The 13,311-nt window shown below is 41.9% G+C and overlaps 1 protein-coding gene across 2 annotated transcripts in view; it reads left to right on the top strand.

Moving 5' to 3' along the window:
• The first annotated feature begins 275 nt into the window (after positions 1–275).
• Positions 276–13,311, top strand: part of VSNL1 (visinin like 1) — an 89,116-nt gene continuing 76,080 nt past the window's right edge. Inside the window, exon 1 of one of the 2 annotated variants that reach the window (XM_084285289.1) lies at positions 276–434. The gene's annotated coding sequence lies outside the window, so the exon portion shown is untranslated. Of the gene's footprint in view, positions 435–1,026; positions 1,090–13,311 lie in introns of those variants that run through there. The other variant, XM_084285290.1, reaches the window with a different exon arrangement.

Here is a 13,311-nt window from a genome sequence, read left to right on the forward strand (position 1 = left end):
GACTCCCTGGACACCGCCCGGCCTCGCCTGAGAGAAGCCTCACAATGTGCCCGAAACACGCAGACTCCCCTAAGCCCAACCTCAGCCCCCCTCTGCCCACAGAGGTTTTCCGATTCCTCCATCTTCCCGCCCCCCCCAACACGACGCCTTAGCCCCGGGTGCGCTCCTCACCCCCCTCCTTCCCTTCCCCTCCCTCACGCCCTCGGCGGGCGGCGGCCGCGCGCATGCTCGCGGCGGGCGGGCGGCGCGTGCGCGGGGCTGGCGACGGGGGCGCGCGCGCGCGGCGCTCTGCAGTGCGGGGCGGGCGGCGGCGCGGGGGCGCGCACTGAGCTGCGGCGCTGAGCGGCGGGCGCGCAGCTTGAGCCGCCGTCCCTCCGGCCCCAGCGCCTTGCTTTTCCTTCATCCTCCTCCTCTTCCTCCTCACCGCACGCTCTGTAAGTGCCCCCTCCCGGGAGGGGAGGGGGGAAGCGGGAAGCGCGTTCGCGGCTCCGCGCTCGTCCCCGCCGGGAAAGTTGCTCCGCGGCGGCGCGCATTGGCGAGGCGGAGGGGAGCGGCGGGCGGGTGACGGGGGAGCGCGCTCCGTGGCTCGTTCGCGCTTGCAAGCGGCTCGGGGACAGTGGAAGTGTAGGGGCGGGTTTTTTTGGGGGGTGAAAAAGAACGAAAAGGTCGCTGGGGTTTGGGGTTTCCAGTAGGAAACAAACCCAAAAACCCGCGCGGGGCGAGAGCAGCCCTCGCAAGGTCATCCCAAAGCGGCGGGCAGGCAGGAGCGCGCCCCATCCTTACGGTGCCCGTAAGAACCTTTCATTTTTTATTTTTATTTTTACATTTTTTTTTATTATTATTTTTTTTTAAGCTGAATTCTTCTCTGGCAGGACGGGCGCGTCCCCGAGCGGGGGCTGCCCCGCTGCCGGCCGGGGCAGGAGGGGGAAGCTGGAGGTGGGAGGAGGCGGCGAGAGGCGCTGCGCGGCCCCGCTCCGCTCCCCCCCGCAGGCGTGAGAAGGAGGCGGAGGGACGGGGAGACGCGAGGCGAGAGCGCTTCGCCTCCGGAGAGCAAAACAAAGGAGCGGCAGGAGCAGGTTGAGGCACAGCGTGAGCAGCACGGGAAGGGGAGGGAAGGGATGGGGGGAAGGAGGCGATTGCGGCGCTGCCCCCGCTGCTCGGGATGCGCGGGGGGCTTCTTGGTGTGTGTGTTTGGGGGGGAGGGGGGCGCAACTTTGCGCGCCCCCGAGGAGCGGGGTTGGGGACTTTTTTTTTTTTTTTTAATTTCCCTCTAAAGCCGGGACGTGGGTGCTGTGCTGGGTGCGGTGCGGTGCCCCGCTGTCCCGGCTCCGGTGAGGGGGGAGCTGCTGGAAGCCCCCTCCCCTATATCCCTCCCTATCCCCCCCCCTTCCATGCATGCCGCCACCTGCAGGGTGTCCCCCCCTTCCTCATCCCCAACCCCATCAGCCTTTCCTTTATCGGGCTGTCCCCCCTTTCCCCTGTTTCCTCCCCCTCCCTTCTTTTGCTCAAGCCTGAGGTTCCCTCCTACACCCCCCCCCCCAATGTGGGGAGAAACCACAAGGATTTATTATTGTTGTTACTATTTGGGAGGGGGGGTGGGGGGGGCATATGGATGAGATCTTATGTAACTGCAGACCCCCCCCCTTCCTCCCCACCCTCAGAAGAGCCTGCTCGGGGGCTTTACAGAGCTGGGATGGGGCTCTCTGCTTTTTTTGGGTGAGAAAGAGGGAGCCCGAGCCTGGCCCCGCAGTGGTCGCGGAGCCCTGGGGGTGCCCGCAGCTGCGGCACCGCCCGGGGACCTGCACATCTCGGGGGGCGTCTACCTGCACCACCTGGCTTCACGGCCAGGGAAATTGGAGAGAAAGCACCCAAAGGCCAGGGGAATTAGAAAACCTGCCCTTTTCATCGCGACTGAAATTTGGTTACTCGCATGCCAGAGCCCCGGGCGGTTAGCGAAAGGGGCGAATGTAGGGATAAACACCGTGTTCTGGCGCTGAAGGTGTTAACAGAGCAGATGTGTTTAAGAGATACAGCTACTTTTCCCAACGATTCCGCTGGCAAAATATTTTTAGCGATATTTTATAGCGAGCGTTTCTGTCGATAGGCGTTTTCCTCCTTCGTATATCGGAAAGTTGAGCGCTTGGAGATCTCGCCGCCTCTTTCTGAAGAAGAGAGAGATGCACGTATCTGTTAACCGGGATTTGCTGAGGAATGGAATCCTCACATTCAGAGCAAAATGAGTGTGTGAGGAAGCTCAGTCTTTGTAAAATGCATATTCACTGCCTCTTTTCAGAGTACATGCTTACTAGTAGTTCATTTCTATGACACACTTTCAAATTCATTAGATCTCACTGCGACTCTTTTTTCTAACAAAATGCTTTTTTTTTTTTTTTTTTTTTTTTAAAGAACACAGCTAATTTAACAACATCCATTTACTTGAAAAGTTTTCCAGTGCAATGTTAAACACCACTATCCATTTCAGTTTTGCGGACTGCGATCAATTTTAATTAAAACTTTAATTACGTTTTGCCTCTCCACTCAAACAAAGCATGTATAGTGGTCCGGGCTAATGCTGCTGTCAAGGAAAAATAAGGAAACACATTCTTAATCTTCATTGTGTATTATTCCTGCCTTTGAATTAAATCCTTATCCTGCTGGACTTGAAAGGAACTGAATCACAAACTTTTGTGGCACAGAGCCGCAGTACCCAGTCAGGTTTCTGGGCTGCTCCATCTTCTGGCCCCATACAAACACATGGTACATAAAATTACACTAGTAAATTTTCCCTGATTTTTAGAATTGCCTCACATTGTGGAACATTGAACTATTGACACCACATCAGCTGTGTTGTTGAGCAACACCTGTCTCAGACGGTCATGGCTTTACGTAACCACCCAACTGCAGGATGCCAGAGCCGTCCCCGATGCTTCCCATTGCATTTCACAGTTCCCCGTGTACATTCCCAGTAACGCACCAGAAGAACCTGCATTGATACGACATTGTGGCACCAACATGAACTGAAATCTGGATAGAAGGGTAAAGCAAAGCTCCATTGTGAGCTGGGATAGGGTATGGCAGGGCAGAAGGATGCTGCTTCTGCTTGTGGACATCCCACTGGCCGTGTAGGGTGGTGATGGTGCAGCAAAGCTGGCTTTGGTGCTGCTCAGAGAAGCATCCTGCTGCCTGCAGTGCTCTGGGCTGTGCCGGGTCTCCTCACCAGCCCTCCAGCACCTCTCTGGTACCTGCCGAACCGTGTTCTCCTGTCGCCTTTCCTTCTCCTCTTGTCGGTCTGTTGGGGTGGTATACCTTTCTGGACTTTTCTGTCTCCACTCTACATTCAGCTGCAAGCAGGATCTGAATCTCAGAATGTAGATTCCTCTCAGCAGGCACATGAATGTAACGAACTTTGTTATGGAGCTTCCAAAATTGTTTACTTGTCAAGCTGTTCTGGTTTTGTTTTTCGGTTTTGGAATTCTAATTTTGTCTGGCTGCACTGTGCATTCCTATGTTTTTGGATTATTTTTTTTTTTTTTAATTGCATCTGTGCCTCGCACTCATTTTAGGGATTCAGTTCTGCAAATTCTGCAGATTCCCCTGGATTTCCAGAAGTTTGTGTCTCTGTGGCAAATAATGCTGGCTCATCCTCTGAGTATGAATTAAACATCAATGTACACTAGTTGGAATTAGTCAGAGGGTTTAAAATATGATAGGTAAATTTGTTTTTAAAGTACTTAGAAAGACATTGCACTTACCATGAGAAGCTGCGCTCCTAATCTGTGATGTAACATTTTCTGTGATGGTCTTCGTCCCTTCCTTTTTTAATGCATGTTGTTTTTTCCAGCGTGGCTTGGGGCTAAATGCCCTTTGTTTTTAAGAGTTGTCTAAGGGAAGCTTGTTTCAGAGTGGTTTTGACTGCCTTTCTTTCTGCCCTTTCTTTTAATTTTGTGTTACACTCATAAAGAAGAGCAAATGTGGTCTTCCTGCATTATTTCTCTTGCCTAGTTTTGTCTCAGACTTCATCATAATGAGGCAGATCTGTCCCCATTTTCTTGTGGGTCCACATTACCCACATCTGCATGCCTCCTGCCATCTCATAAATCCTTTGCCTTTTTCGTTTTTCCTTTGGAGTATAATTTTGTGTCTTCTCTGACCTTTGTGTGCCTTCATTGCGTCTTTGGATCCCTTTTCCCTGCCAATTATGTTCTTCACTGCTTATTTCCCTTAATCCACGGGAAAGATCGTGACTTACTCCATCGCTTCTCTACGTGGCATCGCTAAGAGCACTGCCTGGTACAAGAGCACAGCACGAGCAGGGAAGGCTGTGAGCACGTGTAGTGCTGTAGGATGTCAGGATCCGGATGGGCTCCCAGCGCAGCAAGGTGCTTTCTCACCTCCAGCTCCCATCTTTATTCATCAGAAGTATCTTATCCTTTGAATTTTATACTGTTGCTTTGAGAGGAATAGCCTTAATCCTTTTCAAAGATAATGAAACAGATGATAAAAAGGGTACTTGCTAGTGGAATTCGAAATCTCCAGGTAGGGCTTCAAATCCACGTTGCTTTTTAAGTTGTGACTTAAGTTGCTAAGGATACATATGTACTTTTTCAATTTGTGTTTTAAACTTCTGTGGACATTATCTACGGGGTCTCTTCTTTCAGGAGCTTCTCTACATTTAAATATGAATATGACCCAGAGGACAATAATATGCATGTAGGAAATTAAGTCAGATTACTAGAGATGGTATCACAGCTGAAAGCTGTAAAAGCTAAGTAGTTTCAAGGAGACAGTTGAAGGAGAAGGAAGAGGTGTCAAGCTGTTTTTGTTCATGATTATTCCCCCAAGGAGAGTAAAGAACAGAATATATTTTCTAAAATACCTCATAAAACCACAATTAATTGAAATAAACAATGTTTATTGAGAGTGAGTTGATAAAGGTATTGTTTGTTGACCTGAAAATGACGTATTCTGAAACTCCAATACCAAGGACAAAGGAGGATGAAATGGATCTTACTGAAGATTTTCTGCCTGGAATGAACACCATTTAAATCACATTTTCAATCCCAGACTGTACAAATTTAACAGACCATATTACAGTTTCCACAGTTTTAGTGTTTTGAAAGAGAAAGAGGTTGCTATGTTCCTGATCTTGTCAACAGTCTGTGATTTCTGAAGTCACAAGAGTTGATAACTTGAGATAATCAAGTGGATGTTTTAAAATAATTAAAATATTTTCCCATGAGAAAAATAAGGAATTAAAAAACAAACAAAAAACCCACCACTTTATAATCACAGAGCACAGAGCCGTTTAGCAATATCTACACAATCAGTCCAAAATGAGGGGAAAAAAGAACCTACAAGCTGTAATGGTGATTTTTACAGCTTGTAGACTAAAATATATGAGATAATAAACTTTTTAAGTTTTTAATAATTATTATTTTTTTAAGTTTTAAATGAGAGTGACTTTTACTCACTTGACTTATAACTGATTTAATTTTAAATAGTTGATGGTTTCAGAACAAAATTGTTGGTTTTGTGCAACTCCACTGTGTAGTTTACGAAATACCAGAAAGAATTTATTGTCTGCTTACAGACCTTCTCAAAGTTCATTGATGTAAACACCTACAAACTGAGGGAGATTTATGATGGTAACACTTCCAAGCTCCTTTTCCGGTCCTACCAAAGTATTTCCATAGGCTTAATAGTGGAATTTTGTTTAACTGCTGATGAATTGAATCAACCAGTATAATATCAATCTATGGGGTTACCTTGCTCGTTCAGACTTTGATGAAGAACATACTGTCAGCACTGTACAACTTAAAATGTATACTCAGGAAGAAAACAAGCTGTGATGGTAATTTAAAGAGCTTTTAGACTAATAAATATAAAACTCTAAACCGTTTGATGAAAATTGCTTTAATTAATTTTTAACTGGTAGATAAATGTGAAGTTCAGAGAGATGAATGGCTTCAGATTCATGAGTGTTTAACTCTACCAGGAGTATTGAAACTTTTAACCAACTGTCCACAACAGTCCATGAAACACATTCTTATTTTTTTTGGGAAAAAAAAAAAAAAGTCTTGATTGAAAGACCACAGATAATGGAAAATTATCACAGATCTCCCTAAGATTTTCTAGTAGTTAATTATTCTTGGTGTTAAAAACATACACCTCACATCTTGCTTCTGGACTTGGTTATCAGTTCTTGAGTCAATCAGTTCGGATAAGCACCTGAAGCAGTTGAAATACCAATCTTAAATAGGTCAGCTGTTGATCCAGGTGTATGTAAGCTATCCACGGCTTGATTTTAGTATCTAAAAATAATTCCACAAAGGCAGTATGTTACTGAAAATGTATGTGTTGATTTTTTTTTGTGTGTGTGTGTTTTTTGTTGGTGATTTTTTTTTTTATAAAAGATTAGTGTTCCACTTAGTAGAAAGCATTTTTATTCAAAAGTAGATATTAAATCATTCGCTATGAAATGGAATTAAATGGCAGTGAGGAGAGCTGAATAATGTCCTTTTGGCGGACTACATTTCAGAATATCTGTGTATTTAATTAGACTTTATTCAGAATGGAGTCATCTAAAATTAGAACATCTTGTTTATAAAAGCTGGTAGAATACAGCATATTTCTGCGTACTCTTATCAGCTATATTTAGAAATATAAAGTAACTGAAGACTCTTGAAGAATGAAATTGGGAATATTAGCAGTTTGAATTAAAAATGCTTTTGCTTTTTAAAAGAATTTGGCATATAGAGAATTCTTTTTTTTAAATAATAAAAAAGACCAATTTTACAAGGCATTGGCACTGAAAATAAAATCTGCTTATGTAATGGATAACGCTGCAAAAAATCATTTGTGTCACTGCCGCTAATACCCAGCATATATCCCATTAATATCACCATAGCTGGTGTTCTTTCATTGCAGCAGAACATATACAGTGCTTTTTCAAAGTGGTCATTTTTCATTTTATATGTACATTTTTTTCAAACAGTACAAATGAGTACAGATATTCAGGAGTGATCTTGGAATACCTATATTGAAATGAATAAAAGGCTTTCAATTTGAAAGTACGATAGCCTGAAAAGTAGTTTTTGTTTGATAAGTAAAACATCATACTGCTGATTTCTGCAGACCTGGCTGATTTATACAAAAGGACTGTATCTTCAAATACATTTTAACTAATTTTGACCTGCATTTTTCACCTCCTTTTTTTTTTTTTTTTTGGCATATCTCTGAGTTAGATGTGTTAGTAGTCTTGGATCTGATCACATTGATCACATTGTAAGGGCAAAGGATGCTTGGCACTGTGCTCCAGCTGGCATGAGAACATGAAGAAGGTTAGTGTATTTTTGGCTTTGAAATCAGAAGGTGACATGTTTTACGCTGTTAAAACTTCTATATTATGCCTCCTTAAAGGAAGAGGGTCAAAGAGTCATAAACTGTTCTTCCTGAATAAGTATATAAAATATACTTATTTTATAATAAAATAAGCATAAAATATGCCTGCCTTCTCCTGTCACAACATACAGACACAGCTGTATGATTGAAATGACAGAGAGTTTTAGAGAAGTAGCTTCCAAGGCTCCATTTCCCTTCCTCAGGTATAGTAAGTAGATCAAAAAATAGCCTTTATCATTCTTCATTAAGAAGTTTAATTTGCAAGATGGTACATGTTAGGCAAGTGCTTAACTATTTAGTTCAGTGTCAATTTTTTATTTATTTTAATTCTCACCTGGGGAAATTGGAGGATTGGAAAGGGTTATGATTCTTTGTATTTTTCTCAGGTGCCTACCACAAATAGGTGCTACTGCAACACAGTTCAATAAGAAATATTAGTTCCTACATGGTTAATAGGTGAACAAAACTCATTGGGGCTTCCCTCTCTGTTATGTGAGAGTGTAATCCTGAAGTGTCAGCAGGAGCTCACTGCCTCCTGTCTTATCTCGTCCTTCAGCTTTTCCCTGATCCCTTTTTTCCTCTCTTGCTGGCCTTGCTTCCTCGCCTCTGTAATTCTGTTCCAACAGCCCCCTGCTTCCTGAGAGGCTCCCTGTGTTTGGGGACACCTGGCAGTGTGTGCTGCACCATGGTGCGCGTCTCCTCCACCTTTACGCATCTTAACTGAGTTTTTATTTTTTTATTATTTTTATTTTTATTTTTATTTTTATTTTTATTTTTATTTTTATTTTTATTTTTTAACTGTGAGCTTTATAAAACAAGGATCTGGCCTTTGTGTACATTCTCAGAAGTGCAGCTGTGTGTATATTTACAAAGCTCTAACATTAAATATTTATATTAAAATTATAACAACATATAGGAGATGTATTAACTGCAACCCGTGCAGAAAGATAAGATGCATATTCAGGGGTTTCATGGAGTGATTCTGAACCAGTCCACGTCTGATAGCAGCATCTGAGTCCATGTCCTGCAAGGCTAATTGAGGCACATTTATTCTGCAGTCGCTAGATTGTGAATGAAATATGCTGACATACTCAAAGCAGCCCTAAACCGAGCATTAGATGTACCTGCAGCAAGCTGGACACAGCAGTACAGCGCTTAGCATGGCTTATGTGCTCGGGTCTTCGTCCTGCCCTTGAATAGGTTTTGCAGCCTACACTGCCTTGTGCTTTGGCCTCAGTGCCAAGCCGGCAGGTTCAAAGCTGCTCCAGCTGCAGGGGCTGCAATGCAGACATACCCTAGAGCACTTCCCTTGCAGCTGGGGTTGCATCCAGATAGCTCTAGACTGGTATTTTCATAAAGAAGTCTGTACGAAGGTATAGTACAGAGTGAGCAGATGTTCAATGCAGCTGCATTCCTCCTGTCTGCCTTGTCTGGTGAATCAATCGCCAGTGCCATAACTCTGTATTTTAGTGCAGGGTCCCATGTGTTGCTCCTGGTAAATCTGTGTCGTGGAATCAGAGCCTATGTATTATTTTTTATCGTTTTGTTTTGTTTTCTGTCTTGTGTAATGACAGGGTAGGAAGATGTGATGTAGGAGACTGAAAATGTTGTAATAATTTAGCATAATACACTTTTTCATTTTATTTCTATGTCTTGTTATCAATGGTCAGTATGTATGTTATCAGTTAATGCTGTATCATCTATGTTTGCTAATTGGCTTAACAAAATCCGTTAATGCAAGTTCTTCAGTTGCACAGCACTTTGTTTGCTTTAGACAAGACTGAGAAAGAGAACGGTTTGCTAGTTAATTGCTATTACATATGTGATGCATTGCTTTAGTACCTCCTTCAAATATTTTTCACTTAATGTAGGTTTTTTTCATGATATTCAACTACGATTGAGAAACAACAAGTTTCTGAATCACTGAATGAGAAATCTGCAGTAAACATAAAAGAATAATTTGTATTTCATTGTCTATAGGCAGTCCTATCATTGTTTTCTATTATTGTTGTTTTAATGTTGGTGAAAAAGTCAATGTAAAACTAATTAAAAATCCTGTGACTTCACCTGCTTCAAATAAGTGAAAAATAAATATGTTTAGCTATAGTTTGAGTTTTAGTAAGTGTCTTATATTTCTTATTGGGCTTAATAAAAGAGAGTAAGATATTTTGAAAATTCCACTTCCCTCTATATTGCAAGGTGTTCGGGGTCATAATATACATGTGACCCATTTCAGCAGTATGCAGCTCCCTGTTGCCAACAGAAATGTGTTAGTGATGATCAATTGCAATATATCAATGTCAACTAATCTCTAGATATGAGAAATAATTAATGGAAAATGTGAGTTTATTTGGGATTATACATCACTGCAATATCTGGAAATTGTGATTCTCTGTGCTGCCCAGTAAACTGAACAGTTCATTGTTGTAGGCATTGATATACTCAGAATGGCTTCAACGCCTGAAGCTATGCAAGATAACTAACATATTCAGTGTTTCTGCAACTCTGCATTTATTTTTCCTTTTACTCAGAATAGTAATTTATGAGATTCCTGATTCTAGGAAGATGTACGCAGCATCTAGTGTCTGTTTCAGTCCTGTACTTTTGTTTTCCATTGAAAATATTTTTAGAAGGCTTGCAGAAATGAGCAGTTTTTTCCATGTTCTGGATAATCAAAGTGAGTGGTAACACTCTGGACACTGGAATGGTGAAGTATTGTTTTATAAGTACTGATTCTAGCAGAATAAAACAAGAAATAAAGGATCAAATTCACACAAGTTACAGGGACAAAATCACCATGTGTGAACACCGCTATGGTAACTGGCCGTGGTATGAAAATTCAGACTAGAATAGAAGCAACTATGAGGAGATAATGTGGCATTGGTGGGCAGTGGCTTTTAGCAACTGGCATCAGGTGACAAGTAGAGGCATCAGGAAATACTTAGGAGAAATGGAAGGATGGCTTGATGCTTCTTCATTATTAAACATTCCCAGAGAGTTGAAAGTGATTGAAAATTTCATTTATGAATCGATCCCTTCTTGAATGAGCTGGACCAAAGTCCAACACCATACAAATGTATGGAGTCATTCTTTGACCTGCTCTATGAGATCCGTACTGGGAAAAAAAATGGATCAAGTAATAGATGTGAATAGTGCAAAGTATAGCCTGAACCATCAAAACACTACTGCAGGAGACTAGATCACAATTCATGGGAAAATCTGTTGGTTTAAACTCCGAGTTGACTAGAAATGTAGGTGTAAGTGTTCAGCAAGCTGGTAGCCTAAAGGAGATGAAACTTGGGGAAAAAGAGGTGTGATCGTGAATCATGTCAGAGATGTAGGCAGGATTGGATCTGTGAGGATTTCACCGCTAGGGAGATGAAGTTTTACATGAATCAATAAGGAGGGGGAAAGTGAGCACAGATATTTAGGAAAGGGAATTGGGTAGCATTTGAAGATAACAGAGTGTAGAGGTGTCAGTGTCTAGGAAGGACTGAAAGACTGAGGAGTAAAGAGCCTTTCACAAAAGAGGTGATTAATTTGAAATAGAAAGTTACAACAGTTCGAGTACTTTTCATAACTTTTTAGGCGCTACAAGAAAACTTTATTGGAAAAATTTGAATTTGAATCACTTTTCTTTGAACTGCTTCTTCATATGTAATGATAGCCAAGCTATATCAGAGCTGTACTAGAGCAAAAGCATTCACTGAGCTGGGTGCTTAGAGGATGCCTTACTGAGATGCCAGTAGCTCGCCTGCTGCACTGAGATAACTTTGTTTATATGTATGAGATGGGTGCTAGATGTTGCCGTTGGGAAAGAAGGGGAATTGAGATGGTTTTAAGTCACATACAAGACCTAAAAATGACCAGAGAAGATCCCCCAATGCAGGCTCCCTCTGGCAATGAGTTGTGTGTGGGTGTAGGGGAACTGGCTCATCTAGAGGCATTTGGGACATGAAACTAAGCAGGGAGATGGATTGAAAAATAAAATGTGAAGCGTTTGCATAAGACTTTACAAGTTCTCTCATCATATGATTCATTGGTCTCATGACTGAACTGCTGCTTTTCAAAATCCTGCTTTTCCACAGTAAAAAGCTGTTAGTTTGGGGCTCTGATTTTGAAGAATTTAAATGACAAGTTGCTCATTGTTTTGCATTTGTTTTTATGTGCCATGTAGTTTTTCATCACTTATGTCAGTTTTGAATGGGAGAAGACACCTACAGTATTGGCAGATTTATGGAATTTGCCATGATTTCATTCACATCATATATGATGAAGCAGGAGGCAGAAATGTGACTTGTCCCAGAGCTTTTAGCAAAATAATGGCAGAGCAGAGGATGGTATCCAAGACCCTGAAAATCATAGCAAATAGCAGGCTGTGTTTTACCTATCTGCTTGATTATGGTGCTATAATGCAGTTCCTCTTGTGGGAGGAACTCAGTTTGTGCTGCTAATTTGAAAGTGGTAGGGAAAGAAAAAAAACACTCAAAACCCCTATTTCTAGTTGTTACATGTCACAGTGAAAAATGTTTGGCATTTGTATAAATCATCTGCTGAATCTACAAGTTTTTCCTGGACATAATAAAGGCCAATCCCTTCCTCAGAAGGGTTGCCCTTGCAATTCAGGTGTAACTCCCATACTACTGACTGTCTTCTGTATCTGGCAGCGAGACAAGTCATACAAGAGCTGCTGGTGGCAGGTTTGGCATTTAAAAAGAATGAGAATGTGGACATGGAAATTTGAATGACAGCAGGGTCCCATTGCACTTTTGTTGTTGCACTGGCCTGTCCCACCATGCAAATCCTTGGTATACTTAAGACGTTGGGCAAGGAGCTGTTTCCAAAAATGGCAGAGATTTTCTTTGGAGGATATAACCCTTTTTGGCAGCAGAAGTGGGTTATGTCAGATTAAAATCCCTATGTAATTATCTTCCCATGAAGTAATGGGACAAATACAGAGCTGTTGTCTGCCTGTAACCTGCTTCTGAGACTTGTCCTTCCTCTTGGCTCTCTGATGTTCTCATCGTGAAGCTAGACAGGATGGTTCAGAAATATTGGCTACCCTTGTAAATTCTTACAGAAGCAAGTAGTTTCTGAAGTGCCTGAGTGTAGTTCATGAAATGATGAAAGCAATAACAAACTAAAGTTAATAATGAACTAGAAGTGTTAATTTGAACTTAAGGTATAAAATAATTACTAGGCTATCACTAGTCTAATTTTGAAATATGTATAAAGTGGAAATCAGCAGGTATTCACATTTTTTCCTAGGTTCCTGTGCTTTTGCTGCTGAGATCTGTCGAGTGGTGGCGTGATAATAATGATCCACTTGGGCTGGAGCTGTGGAGGACATGGATTAGAGAGCAAAGATTGGGCTCTTGAAGTAGATAGTGAGGAGATGCATGTCTCTCTTATCTCTGAGTTTTAATTACATTGAATTAATTACATCACTTTATTACATTTACATACAATTATTGTATCAGTTTTAATTATCAGTTTAGCCGTAGTCCTTGACACATTTTTTCTTCTTCATTTTTTGGATAATAAAATGCAGTTATCAGCACTCCATTACATATGTGAGTTTCTCATGCACACATGCTTGTTAAACTACTGTGGAAAAAATGATGTCCCAGATCAGTTTCTCATACGGATTTGAACATTCAGTTTTATAAAGAAGCCAGCAACTGACCTTTTCTCAGTTGTGTGCTTTATGGAAGACTATAAAATGGTAGACCTCTTCTGTAACTTAAAGTTGAATTCCCCTTTAGACAGGCTTTGTGGCTTTTCTCCTTCAGTATGTGAAGCATTACCTAGAGATCAGTTCAGTGAATAAACTGGAACACGAAAATTTCTCAGAAGAGTGCAATAAACCTGCATAACCAGTTACATCCTGCTAATCTGTGGGTTGTGCCT

This window comes from Netta rufina, assembly GCF_964035555.1.
Source record: "Netta rufina genome assembly, chromosome: 3".
NCBI lineage: Eukaryota > Metazoa > Chordata > Aves > Anseriformes > Anatidae > Netta > Netta rufina.